Source organism: Eleutherodactylus coqui, chromosome 2 (assembly GCF_035609145.1).
Source record: "Eleutherodactylus coqui strain aEleCoq1 chromosome 2, aEleCoq1.hap1, whole genome shotgun sequence".
In the NCBI taxonomy this organism is placed as follows: domain Eukaryota; kingdom Metazoa; phylum Chordata; class Amphibia; order Anura; family Eleutherodactylidae; genus Eleutherodactylus; species Eleutherodactylus coqui.
The window spans coordinates 20,867,183-20,879,489 of NC_089838.1; the positions used below are offsets into that span (position 1 = coordinate 20,867,183).

Consider the following 12,307-nt stretch of genomic DNA (forward strand, 5'->3'; position numbering starts at 1 on the left):
TTAATTAGGCATACCTTATTGATAAGGCTGTGATACCCATTGAGTATCACCTAAATTGAATGTATAATCTAACACTATACTGGGACCCTGTTCTGACTGTGTCTCAAAGAGATATCTGAAAGAAGCAGACAAGATACAAGCAAGTTGCCTTGCGTTAATTAAACTCAAACCCACGGTGCTACAAGGTAATATTGCTAATAATTGAGACACCATGGTGCTACAACATATGGACCTTCTTATCAGAGGCATAACTTGAAGCTGCTATGCCCCAATACAAAGTCTGGAACTGGGCCTCCAACTATAACACTTTGTTGATAGTACTAGTTTGCTTCCGTACCCGGGCCCAGGGGCCTTACGGGACCTTCGGCTCCTTTGGCCAGGTGTGACCACAGCCTCTTCACCTCCCATAGTTATACGCCTGACCTTCTAGTTTAATTTCCTTGTCATTTTTCTTTCCTTTCTATTTGCACATATGAATATTTTCTGTGCTTTGCAAACATGGGTTTGCACTACTGTAAGGTTCACCAGCCAATGCGCCTTTATCTCACTTTCTAAGATATCATCCTCCAATAGAAGGATCGACCCTTCTTCCAAAACACCACTGACCCCTTGCAGCAGATTCTTAATCTAGTATTATCAGTAAACCTCATTAATCCTATGATGTTCAGCACCCTCCAACCCCCAATACAATACCAAACCAAAGTTTCTGGACTTTATCTTAAACATTTTCTTTGTAGTACCCCAAAAGAAGCTGAAGGCATGCCAAAAATAATTTTAGGTTGATTATTCCTGGGGATACAATATGGCCAGAGTTGATGTATTTGAGAACTCTGTGCACACAAGAGAGGTACATTAATCCAGTTTGGTGTACCTTATCCGATATTCAAAAGAAAAGACAGATTAGTCTGTCTCCGGAGCTGGTTCTTATCTATGGGAATGGCAGGGGGCTGCAATCAAAGTGCACTGCCGGGCCAAGAGAGATTAACCCCAGGACCCAGAGTACAGTTCTCAGCTGGGCCCCTCTTAACACAACAGACGTCATGGGTTATACACTTACTGTATCAGCGCACCTAGAAGACTATATATACAAAGTTATATATGGAGTTATATGGAACCTTTTTATAAAAGTTTAATCTGGAGAATGACATCTAACTTTTTAGACCAGATTACCATTTGCATTGTTTTGGTACCACTTTTTATAAGGGCTATTCATTCATATTAAAGTCATTGGGTGGGAAAGACAATGGCTCCATCTTCAGCCATCGTATTCAGTTTTTCCCATTGAAGTCAATAGTAACCGATTCAAAAATTGGCTCTTGTGTCAGAGAGAGAGAGAGAGAGAGAGAGAGAAGTAAGATTGTGAGCCCCATCAAGGACAAGGACTGTGTGAGTGATGATATAATCCCAGGGGAATATACAGGGACATAGCTAAAGACTCATGGGCCCGGGTGCAAAAGTTTATCTTGGGGCCCCTCAACTTCTCTTAACCCCTTAATGCAGAGGCATAACGTGAAGCTCCTGGGCACCAATGCAAAACCTGTAACAGGGCCCCCAACTATAATGCTTTATACATAGTACTGGGCTCCCTATAGGGAGAAGAGAGGCCTTATTGGCCCCCAAAGGCTCCTGGGCCTGGGTGCAACCACATCCCCTGCATCCCCTATAGTTACGCCAATATAAGTAACAGGAAAAAAATCAATAAAATTCATCACAATTCATTAAAAATGTATGAAATTAAAATATTGAGCTTTTTGGGTTGATCAAGCTCAAAATAAGCTCACTAAATGGCACTATATTATCATGTAATACTGTTGTTTAAATTCCTGTTCTCCACTTTGTACAATTCCTCTTTGATTAGCTGATCATATGATGGGAGACCTAGAAACAAGTCCTTAATTCAACTACAGCACCACCACAGGGAAAAGAATGCATTACACAGTTACCATTTAAATCAATTGGCTGTTCGATCCTCCATAGTAAGAGATACTCTTCAGGTAGACACTCTCTGCTCTGGTGTTCCTGGATGAGGTCCCTACAGCCTCCACTATTCATTCAATATTCTCTGGTATAATATTTGAAACTGATAGCTTCTTTAGATCTTAAATAAATCATAATTAATGGCACCTAAGCTCTGGTACTGCATAATCAAAATTTACATTCATTAAAGACATTCCCCAGTGAGCACTTTATACCCTGCCGGGATGAAGACATCTAAATCATCTAGTGATCATGAGGATCCTACTTAACAACCACTCCACATCTAATGGTCCTTTTACATGGGCCAAATTCTTGGTCTGATGTAATGTCATTTGATGCTCTTTCCACTTTTTATACATGGGCAAGAAATGACTTATGGAGACAAACAGTTGCTAATATGTTGATTTGTCCCGATAGGCCGACTGTACATCTCCCAGTTCACACAGAGAGATATACTGTAGAATCAGCAACGATTTTTATGCTTGCATAAATAAGTGAACCAGCCGATGAATGAGTGCTTGTTCATTCATCAGATGATCACTGGTCCCTCTACATAGCATGGCTGTAAGGCGATTGATGCTTCAGAAGAAAGCTCATGCCTTATCATTGGCCTATGTAAAAAGACCATAAGCTTCCTTCATCCCTTTGAGGGTAGCAAGGGAGAGAACATGGACCATGAAGTTAACTGCATTCGAACCTGAATTTCCAGGTGTCAATCTAGTTCAGGCTATTATTGTGCAATGCCGATCCAGAGGAAGGCAAACAAAAATCCATGAGGTGGAAGCTAATATTCCTCATCTTGGCATAGCATTATAGGAAAAGAGAGGGTGTACATAGGGGAATGGTCTGCAGACAAGAGAGTCAATATGGCCTACCCACTGGACTGGTTTGCATGACTGACATTTGGCACAGAGATTTTAGAAAAAATGATTTCCTTTAAAGGCCCTTTCACACGGGCCGATTATTGGGTACAAACATTCATCCAAATATTTTTTTCTCCCGATAATCAAGCCATGTAAGAGGGACAAGGATGAGATGACAAATGACATATTTGACGCCTGATTTTCAGCGGCTCTAAATATGCACGTTAGAGATGAGCGAGCATACTCACTAAGGGCAATTACTCGAGCGAGTATTGCCCTTAGCGAGTACCTGCCCACTCGGAAGAAAAGATTCGGGTGCCGGCGGCGGGTGGGGAGCAGCGGGGGAGAGCGGGGGAAACGGAGGGGAGATCTCTCTCTCCCTCTCTCCCCCCCTGCTTATTCCCGCAACTCCCTGCTCACCCGCGCCGGCACCCGAATCTTTTTTTCCGAGCGGGCAGGTACTCGCTAAGGGCAATACTCGCTCGAGAAATTGCCCTTAGCGAGTATGCTCGCTCATCTTTAATGCTCGTTGATGGCTATATAGTACATCTTTCTATGTGACCGGGGAGATGTGCAGTTGGCCTATGTGGATGAATAATAATATTATTGTATTTCCATGAAAATAATCCCTACCCCAATTTTTGGGGGAAGTTTATAATATTAGCCCTCCCCCAAAAATAAACCCTAGCTAAACAAGATGAAAAAAAAACCATCAAAACTCACCTAGCCGGCGGAGTCTGAATCCCTCACACTGGACCCGATGCTGCGGCAGGCTGCCGTGTTCTCTGCACTGACATATCACTCTTTTCCTGGTGACTGGGCTTTGAATACCCCGCCTCCAGCAAGCGAGTGCTGTGATTAGATTGAGCACCAACCAATCAGAGCCGGTGCTCGATCATTCACAGCCATTTAGTGAATGACATCACTGAATGGCTTTGATTGGTTCATCGAGCATCGGCTCTGATTGGCTGAGCCACCGGCACTCATGATCCAATCACAGCACTCGCTTGCTGGAGGCGGGTTATTCAAAGCCCTGTCACCAGAAAGAGAGTGATATGTCAGCGCAGAGAACACTGCAGCGTGCTGCAGCGCCGGACACCAGCAGCGTGAGGGACCCAGACGCCGTAGGCCAGGTGAGTATAAGCTCATCCCGCCCTTCCCCCCCAAAAAAAGACGCAGTGCCTCTTTTGGGGCAAAAATTAATATAAGACAGTGTCTTATTTTTGAAGAAACACAGCAGCAATCATTTGTCCCCACAGCAGCAAATATTGGTCCGTGTAAAAAAAGTAAAAGAGCGCCGATCAACATGCTTGTTGATATGCACTCATTACCGTGGGATGAGAATCAGCCTATGTAAAAGGACCCCTATTCCAAAGGCATACATACCGTCTGCTATAAGGTCCTGGTGGTTCGGTCTTCTGAACTACCCACAATGCAACTTCTTCTCCAGAAATAAAACAGTCATGGGGCAGAATTGCAAAAATTGCATAAAAGGGTTACATTTATCCTTCGTTTACCAGTCCAGATTACCGAATACCAATTTAACGGCCATGTGCACGGTTTATAAATAGCAGAGCATTCACTGAAACTACTTGGCACGCGTTCTGCCGCACATCTGTTAGAAAGTTTATCTTATTTTACAATGTTACAATGTAATCTTTATAGATAATGTATCAAAAAGAACAGCATGAAAAAGCTGTTAAATTTAAACAAAGCCTAAAACCTCATTAACTCGTGGTGTGACATCACATAGTTGGATCTGTATTTTATTTTCTGGTTGGTGTGAAAATTTTTCTAATTATTGCAAATACAGCAAAACATTTTAGGTGTCTCTCTTTTCAACCCCCCCCCCCCTCCCCCCAAAAAACTTGGATTAATTTCCTTTTTAGGCCTCATGAAAAAAAAGGTTTGGTACCGTGTTAGCCAGTAGAGAAAAGTGTGATTGTTCTCAGTAAGAGAAACCAAGTAATCTTGTGGATTTGATACCTTTTAATGGCTAACAAAAATACATGATGTTAATGCAAGCTTTCAGCTTCTTCTATCGACCCTTCATCAGGCTGATATTTTATTATCTGCTTGGTGTGAAAATTTTTCTAATTATTGCAAATACAGCAAAACATTTTAGGTGTCTCTCTTTTCAACCCCCCCCCCTCCCCCCAAAAAACTTGGATTAATTTCCTTCTTAGGCCTCATGAAAAAAAAGGTTTGGTACCGTGTAGCCAGTAGAGCAAAGTGTGATTGTTCTCAGTAAGAGAAACCAAGTAATCTTGTAGATTTGATACCTTTTAATGGCTAACAAAAATACATGATGTTAATGCAAGCTTTCAGCTTCTTCTATCGACCCTTCATCAGGCTGATAAAGGGTCGATAGAAGGCCTGAAAGCTCGCTATAACATCATGTATTTTTGTTAGCCATTAAAAGCTATCATATCTATAAGATTACTTGGTTTCTCTTAGGCCTCATGCACACAGGCGGATTTTTGCTGCGGAATTCGGAGCTGGAGTCCGCCTCCGGGTTCTGCAGCAATAACCCTCCATAGCATGCTATGGAAAAATGATTCTTCATTCACACAAACAGAAACCTATTGCGGTTTCTGCTCACAGATGAAACATTGCAGCATGCTTCATTTTCCTGTGGTTCCAACATGAACGGCATTGATTGAAGTCAATGGAAGCACCAATTCCAAAATCTGACCCCACTGCCAGATGATCAGCTGACCCCACCGATCAACTATTCAGGACCTATCCTGAGGATAGGTCATCAACAGTAAAAGCCTTAATGCACATGCTATGTAATAAGTAATGTGACCAGACATTTTGATTAAAACTGCCACCAAGGTCACCATCATGAGTTACAAGGAGGTCTATACCATAATGACAGTTCATGGTCACTCTGGAAAGAGGGATCTCAGCTCTGATTTGTCCAATACTTTTTGCTAAATGGTGGTGAGAACCTGGTAAGGATGACAAATCAGTGAAAATCTAAGTGATTTGTATTGTCATGTACATTAAATGACTTCTTTATTAGATCCCCTATCTAGCAGCACGTTGGACCTGCTTTGGCATTCAGAAACAGAGAAATTCATCATTGCATCGATTCCACTAGGTGCTGTAATCATTCTGCGGGAATATCGGCCCATGTGGACAGGAAGCTTCTTCTAGTTGCCACAAATTAGATGGAGGTTCTGACAAGTTCTGACCAGCTGACAGGAAGGGGTCATCAATTCAGGCTGCTTGTGTTAGAATCTGATGTTGCCTTCAAAGCCAGGATCCCATCTCTCCAAGGCAACAGTGCTAATGACTAAGCACTATATAGAATCTTTACAATGGGTCTTCCATACAGTGCAAGCACCCAATAGAGTGTCAGATGCAGTGCGCCCCTGTACAATGCCAGCAAATCTCTGTCAGCCATATATAGTAACGATCACAGTTTGGACCCTACTACAACAATACTAAACCATTGAGTGACAAATATCCTGCATCAGTGAGCCTGCTGAGGGGGCTGTAGGCCATGTATGGGGCTGTAGGCCATGCTAGTGCTGGAGAGACCAGTAAGTCAGGTCATTCTGCTTCCTCATTCTAGAATTAGTTTAACCTTTAAAAATGTTTCCCCCTACCACCACCTCCGTCCCAAGACATCGCATGCATCCCAATAAATATATCAGATCCTGCATAAAACAAGCCCTCTTATGGCTATATTGATGGAAAAATAAAAATAATGTAAAACGTTATGGCCGTTGGAATCTTCACCTTTTATGATGTTTGAGCTCAGTTTATGGATAGGCCGGGCCTAATAGTCATACCTTACATACTAATTAGAGATGAGCGAGTATACTCGCTAAAGGCAATTGCTCGAGCGAGCATTGCCTTTAGCGAGTAACTGCCCGCACGAGACTGAAGGTTCGGGTGCCGGCGGCGGGCAGGGAGCTGCGGGGGAGAGCGGGGAGGAATGGAGGGGAGATCTCTCTCTCCCTCTCTCCCCCCTGCTCCCTCCTGCTGACAGCCGCTACTCACCGCTCCCACGCTCCGGGACCTGAACCTTCTGTCTCGAGCGGGCAGGTACTCGCTAAAGGCAATGCTCGCTCAAGCAATTGCCTTTAGCGAGTATACTCGCTCATCTCTAATACTAATGTGTTATCTCACTCCTCCCCCAATTATATTAGTTTGTCTTGAAAATTAACGAGTTCTGTATATAGTAAGAATTTAGCCAAAACTTGCATAAATGTTATAGATTTATTTGTACAAGATGTTGCAGTTATACAAATAAAGAAAAAACATCACTTTTAATAGAAAGGAGCAGATGATGATGAGGAGGAGGAGGATAGTGATGATTCTGCTCTTCAGGCCTTGGCTTACAACTTGAGTATTTGGGAAATTCAGGTTTGGGTCACACAGGACAAATTTTTTGAAGTGGAACTCATCTTGCTGGATGTTTTTCCTACAACACTATGTGTAACCAATCAGCCTTCTGTGTGTCCATTTCCAGTGGGTGAAGGAGCCACTTTCTATCTCAGTAGTCTCCTTCCGTCATATCCGGTGGGTGAAGCAGCTGCTTTCTTTCTCAGCAGCGTCCTTCTGTCATGTCCGATGGGTGAAGGGGCCATTTTCCACAGCTTCCTTCTATAGTTGTCACCATATTGGGGATGAGCTGTCTAGGTGGTTACATGGCAGGTAAGGTTGAAAGAAGTCCTTCAATTTCAACCTATAATTAGATGCTAAATAGATCCAGAGGAAGCGAAAACCCCTGAGGATTAATTGTTGGTTTGTCCTAAGGGGAAAAAATTCCTTCCTGACCCCAAATATGGTGATCAGAATGAATCCCTGGATCGTTGGAGCTCGAATGTATGTAGATGTTAAGTGGTGGAAGCTTGATAATTTTGTGACAATCCAGTAAGTAAGTCCAGGTGAAGATGTCACATCATCCACTTGTTGACGTCAATGAACAGATCTTAATGTTCAGAGTAGCGGAAGCTTGGTGGGTTTTCTCATAAATGTTCATTCCTAGATGTTATAGGAATAGGTTTCTGCAAGAAGACAGAAATGTCAGAGATTCAGCTGATCACATATATACTGTATGCTGATAAGGTTTCTGCAGTGAATATGAATTACAGAGCAATGATAACACTATAGATGGATGGCTCTTGGTTTCATACTTATTTGAATGCTGGGGGGGCTCTGCCAGATTCTACATCGCCCCAGTCTAGTGAATGGAAGAATGGGTGGCATCTTATGGATGGTGATATTGATAGTTGGCCACATGGGATTTTACAGAGGAGCTGGAATATGAAAGAAACCATTAGCTATTATATTATAGCTTATTAATGATAAATACCTACAAAATAGGTTACAGTACAATGTTTAGGAGCTGCTGAAATTTTATGTTGCCTCTTAGAATAGTCCCATCACCCATAGTCATTGGATGCTACTTACCCCTTCAATGATATTGATGGCATCAGGGCACATTTTAGGTGGGAAAAGAAGAACGTTTGCTTCCACTGATTTATGATATTCACTCTTTGAGCCTTGGGCGTAGAACGGCTCTTTACCCAAAATCATTGTATACAAGATGACGCCAATAAAAAATGAGTCCACCAGGTGGTTGTAGGGCTCACCATTTATTATCTGTTAAAACATCAATAAGAAGAAGAGCTGAATATATGGGTGAGGGGATATACAGATATATACAGGCAGAGTAGAAACGGATCCCTTTGGGTCATGCAGAAAGTTAGACTGGAGGTCATAAGTATCCGATTATTCCTCAGTCCTACTATGTGTGACAATCAGACAGGAATGTTCCTTACCTCTGGGGCAATGTAACCAATAGTGCCTACAAGGTCTTCCATGGTGTCTTCGCCAAACACCTTGATTGCTGCTAAACCAAAGTCAGCGATTTTGATGTGTCCGATGTTATCTACAAGAATATTATCAGGCTTCAGGTCACTGCAGAAAGAAAGAGAAGACACTTATTACGATGATTCATGAGAAGTACTGCATGTATATACAATAGATATAGAAGACAACTTAGAGACTCAAAGCTAAAATGTTTCTATAGGAATAAATAACTAATTACCGATGTACAACGCCTTCTTCATGCAAGTACTGAACTCCGCAGATGATCTCTGCGGTAAAGAATCTGTAGAGTAGAAAGTAGAGGATTGGTTAGTGGTTACATAATCATATGGAGCCGTGAGATGATCTACAGAAGTGTTCTATTCATGTCTTCATTGTCTCCTGCTCTCGTTGGCCATTGCTCTAGGTCTACAATGTACATGCAGCAGATTATTAGGACTCAGTTATGAGAAATTTACCTTGTTGTCTGATAGTCAAATGGCATTAATTGTGACATTAGGTCACACAGGTCTCCGCCAGGCATATAGTCCATAGCTATGTAGCATTCAGTTGGCGTTTCCATAAATGCCATCAGGAGTCTGTTCTCTGCAGCCATTTCCAGGATTTCAGGCTCATTTGAGAGTTGGTCTTCGTTATATGGTTTGGTCATGACTTTAACTGCCATGAGTTCTTCAGTGGACGGACGTGATGCCAAGAAGACCTGGAAGAGAATCACAACAGATTAGACCATGGAATGATTTGTTATAGAGAAGTTGTTTACATTGTAAAGTATTGGTCACTTACTCTTCCAGAGCCCCCCTCTCCAAGCTCGTTTTCATACAGAAGCATGTTGATATCAATAGGTTCCATGTGTTGAACATTTCTTCGGGGGATGGAGTATGGCTCAATTGAATGAATGGCAGAGCGCTTCCGTGATTGGCTGAGCACTGTGACCAATCACAGGCAGCACACAGCTGTCATTCAATGAATGGCTGAGCGCTGCCTATGATTTTAAATCCCTGCTGAAAGCTTCAGAGCAGTGCAGAGAGAACAAGCAGAGCTAGACGCACCTAACCCCGGCAGCGGCGGACAGGTGAGTATATATTTTTTTATTTTTTTACTACAGCTAGGAATGATATTCCTGGAAGGGCCTATATATAAAGCCCTTCCCCAAAAATCACTGCAGGGGTTGCCGGTAGCCCACTGCATTCAATGGGGTCGCCGGCGGTGGCCCTATTGAAAGCCACGCTGAAATGCAGAAGCAGGTTCGTAACTTGAGTTTTTGCTCTTAAATCAGAGCAAAAATTCGGGAGAGAGCCTGCTCGCTAGTCAAAAAGCTAACAAGCTGAAGCACTCGCAACCCAAAGTATCAGTGTATCTATGTCGGATAATAGGTATTAGAGGTGAAATACTGCTGACTTTCTTGCTAATCTCCTGACATGACTTCCAGTGTATAGCCTATGCAGGATTACGTCCCTCGGCTACTATATAACATGGAATCTAAGACTTCAGTTGCTACAGTATATGAGATGTGATAAAACTCAGTGCATTTCTATATTTTACACATGCCAAGAATCTTTCATCGGATGGCATACAATGTGACGCTACTGTAGTATATGGTTCTATCGCACCCGTTTCACTGATAACTGAATTTAAGCCTCAGACCAGATGAAATAAAAAAAGAACAACTGTCTTCTCCACCTGTTTTGGGTGCCGCCTCCACGATACTGGGTCCCAATGCAGTGTTTGTTAAAGGGGTTGTCCCGCGCCGAATCGGGTTGTTTTTTTTTCAATAGCCCCCCCGTTCGGCGCGAGACAAACCCGATGCAGGGATTTAAAAAAAAAAAACGGATAGTACTTACCCGAATCCCCGCGCTCCGGTGACTTCTTACTTACCTTGCGAAGATGGCCGCTGGGATCTTCACCCACGGTGGACCGCAGGTCTTCTCCCATGGTGCACCGTGGGCTCTGTGCGGTCCATTGCCGATTCTAGCCTCCTGATTGGCTGGAATCGGCACAGGTGACGGGGCGGAGCTACGAGGAGCAGCTCTCCGGCACGAGCGGCCCCATTCACCAGGGAGAAGACCGGACTGCGCAAGCGCTTCTAATCGGGCGATTAGACGCTGAAATTAGACGGCTCCATGGAGACGAGGACGCTAGCAACGGAGCAGGTAAGTGAATAACTTCTGTATGGCTCATATTTAATGCACGATGTACATTACAAAGTGCATTAATATGGCCATACAGAAGTGCTGAACCCCACTTGCTTTCGCGGGACAACCCCTTTAAGCAATGAGGGGCATTAGTTACTAAATGGAGACATGAGGTACTTTATTTATTACTTAGCAGTGCCATAAGGGGCATTACTACTAAACAGGGCCATGAGGAACATTATGTATTAAGGGGGCCATGAAGTTGGGAGGTATGGGATTAACACAGTGATGCAAAAAAAATAAATATTTATATTATAAGCATTTTCAGTCATTAGAAGAACCCCAGGACTGAAAATCACAGCTTGGCTTCTCTTCACCAGGAACAAGGATTCAGTTCACAACCCAAATCCTGTATCTCAATAGCCTATCCAAAGCGTAGAGGCTTGTTGAAAATCACGGCCGCATAACAAGACAAAATGAGATAATTAATTTCAATGGCTTCGTTTTCACAATTAGGATTTATGAGCGTTAATACTACGCGCGAGAAAAGATACGGCAGGACCTATCTCCCCACTTTTGTTTCCGAACTCGCACACTATAGCACAAAGTTTGAATAGTAAAAAACAAACAAAAATAAGCCGGGTTCTTACGCTAATATGCTTAGTAGCAGTGAGCGTATTAGCCCATGCGCTCATGTGTTCAAGCCCCAAGGGGGATGAAAAAGTCAGCTTTCAGTAGTCGGGTAGATGCTGTAATGCCTGATATTTATTGCATGACTGCTAGGGTGTACTATGCAAATTTGTGGTGTGGTTGATGTAACAGACACTGCCCTAATCAGGGACTGCCAGAGGGGACCTTGGCTAATCAGCTGACAGGGTGGCCGGAAAAAAAAACCCCTGGTTCATGCGCGCTAAGATGCTCCATAGTGGTGAGTGTATTAGCGCATGTCCCGTGTGTTTTTGCCCTCATAGCAGCTCTACGTGTGTATCGTCGCCCATACACAATGGGCACAAGAGTTTGAAAGATAGGAGCTGCCCGATCTTTCCCGCACGTAGTTTAGAGTAGACAATAAATATTTTTGCTCTCTTTTTTGTGTTTTTTTAAAGCGTTTGCCATGCAGGATATAAAGTGTGTAAGATTTATTGTACAGATTATAACGCATGCTGTGATACCACAAATGCAAATTTTTTTATTTCTGAAAAAAAAAAAGGAAAATCACGCATAAATTAATTTTTTTTTAGAATTCTTTTATTTAACATTTTCAAAAATATATAAAAAAGGGATAGACTGATCTGCCAGCACACGGGTCATGCAGCCTTCTCACAATTAAATTGACAAACATAGCTGAGAGAACTGACAATTCCACAACACACCATAGGAAAATAAGGAAAAATGAGGGAAAGGGGGAAGGGGGGTGAGATAGGGGAAAGAGGGGTAAAGGAATGCATTGTTAATTGCCAGAAAACATCCGGTAAGCCAGGACAA

At 42.9% G+C, this 12,307-nt stretch overlaps 1 long non-coding RNA gene across 1 annotated transcript; it reads right to left on the reverse strand.

The window, feature by feature from the left end:
* Positions 1 to 8,724: 8,724 nt before the first annotated feature.
* Positions 8,725 to 9,272, reverse strand: LOC136610264 (uncharacterized). Its single transcript, XR_010790072.1, has 3 exons — positions 9,149 to 9,272; positions 8,911 to 8,973; positions 8,725 to 8,780 (listed from the first exon to the last, which is right to left on the reverse strand). It is a non-coding gene; the product is annotated as an uncharacterized lncRNA (long non-coding RNA).
* Between the last annotated feature and the right edge of the window lie 3,035 nt (positions 9,273 to 12,307).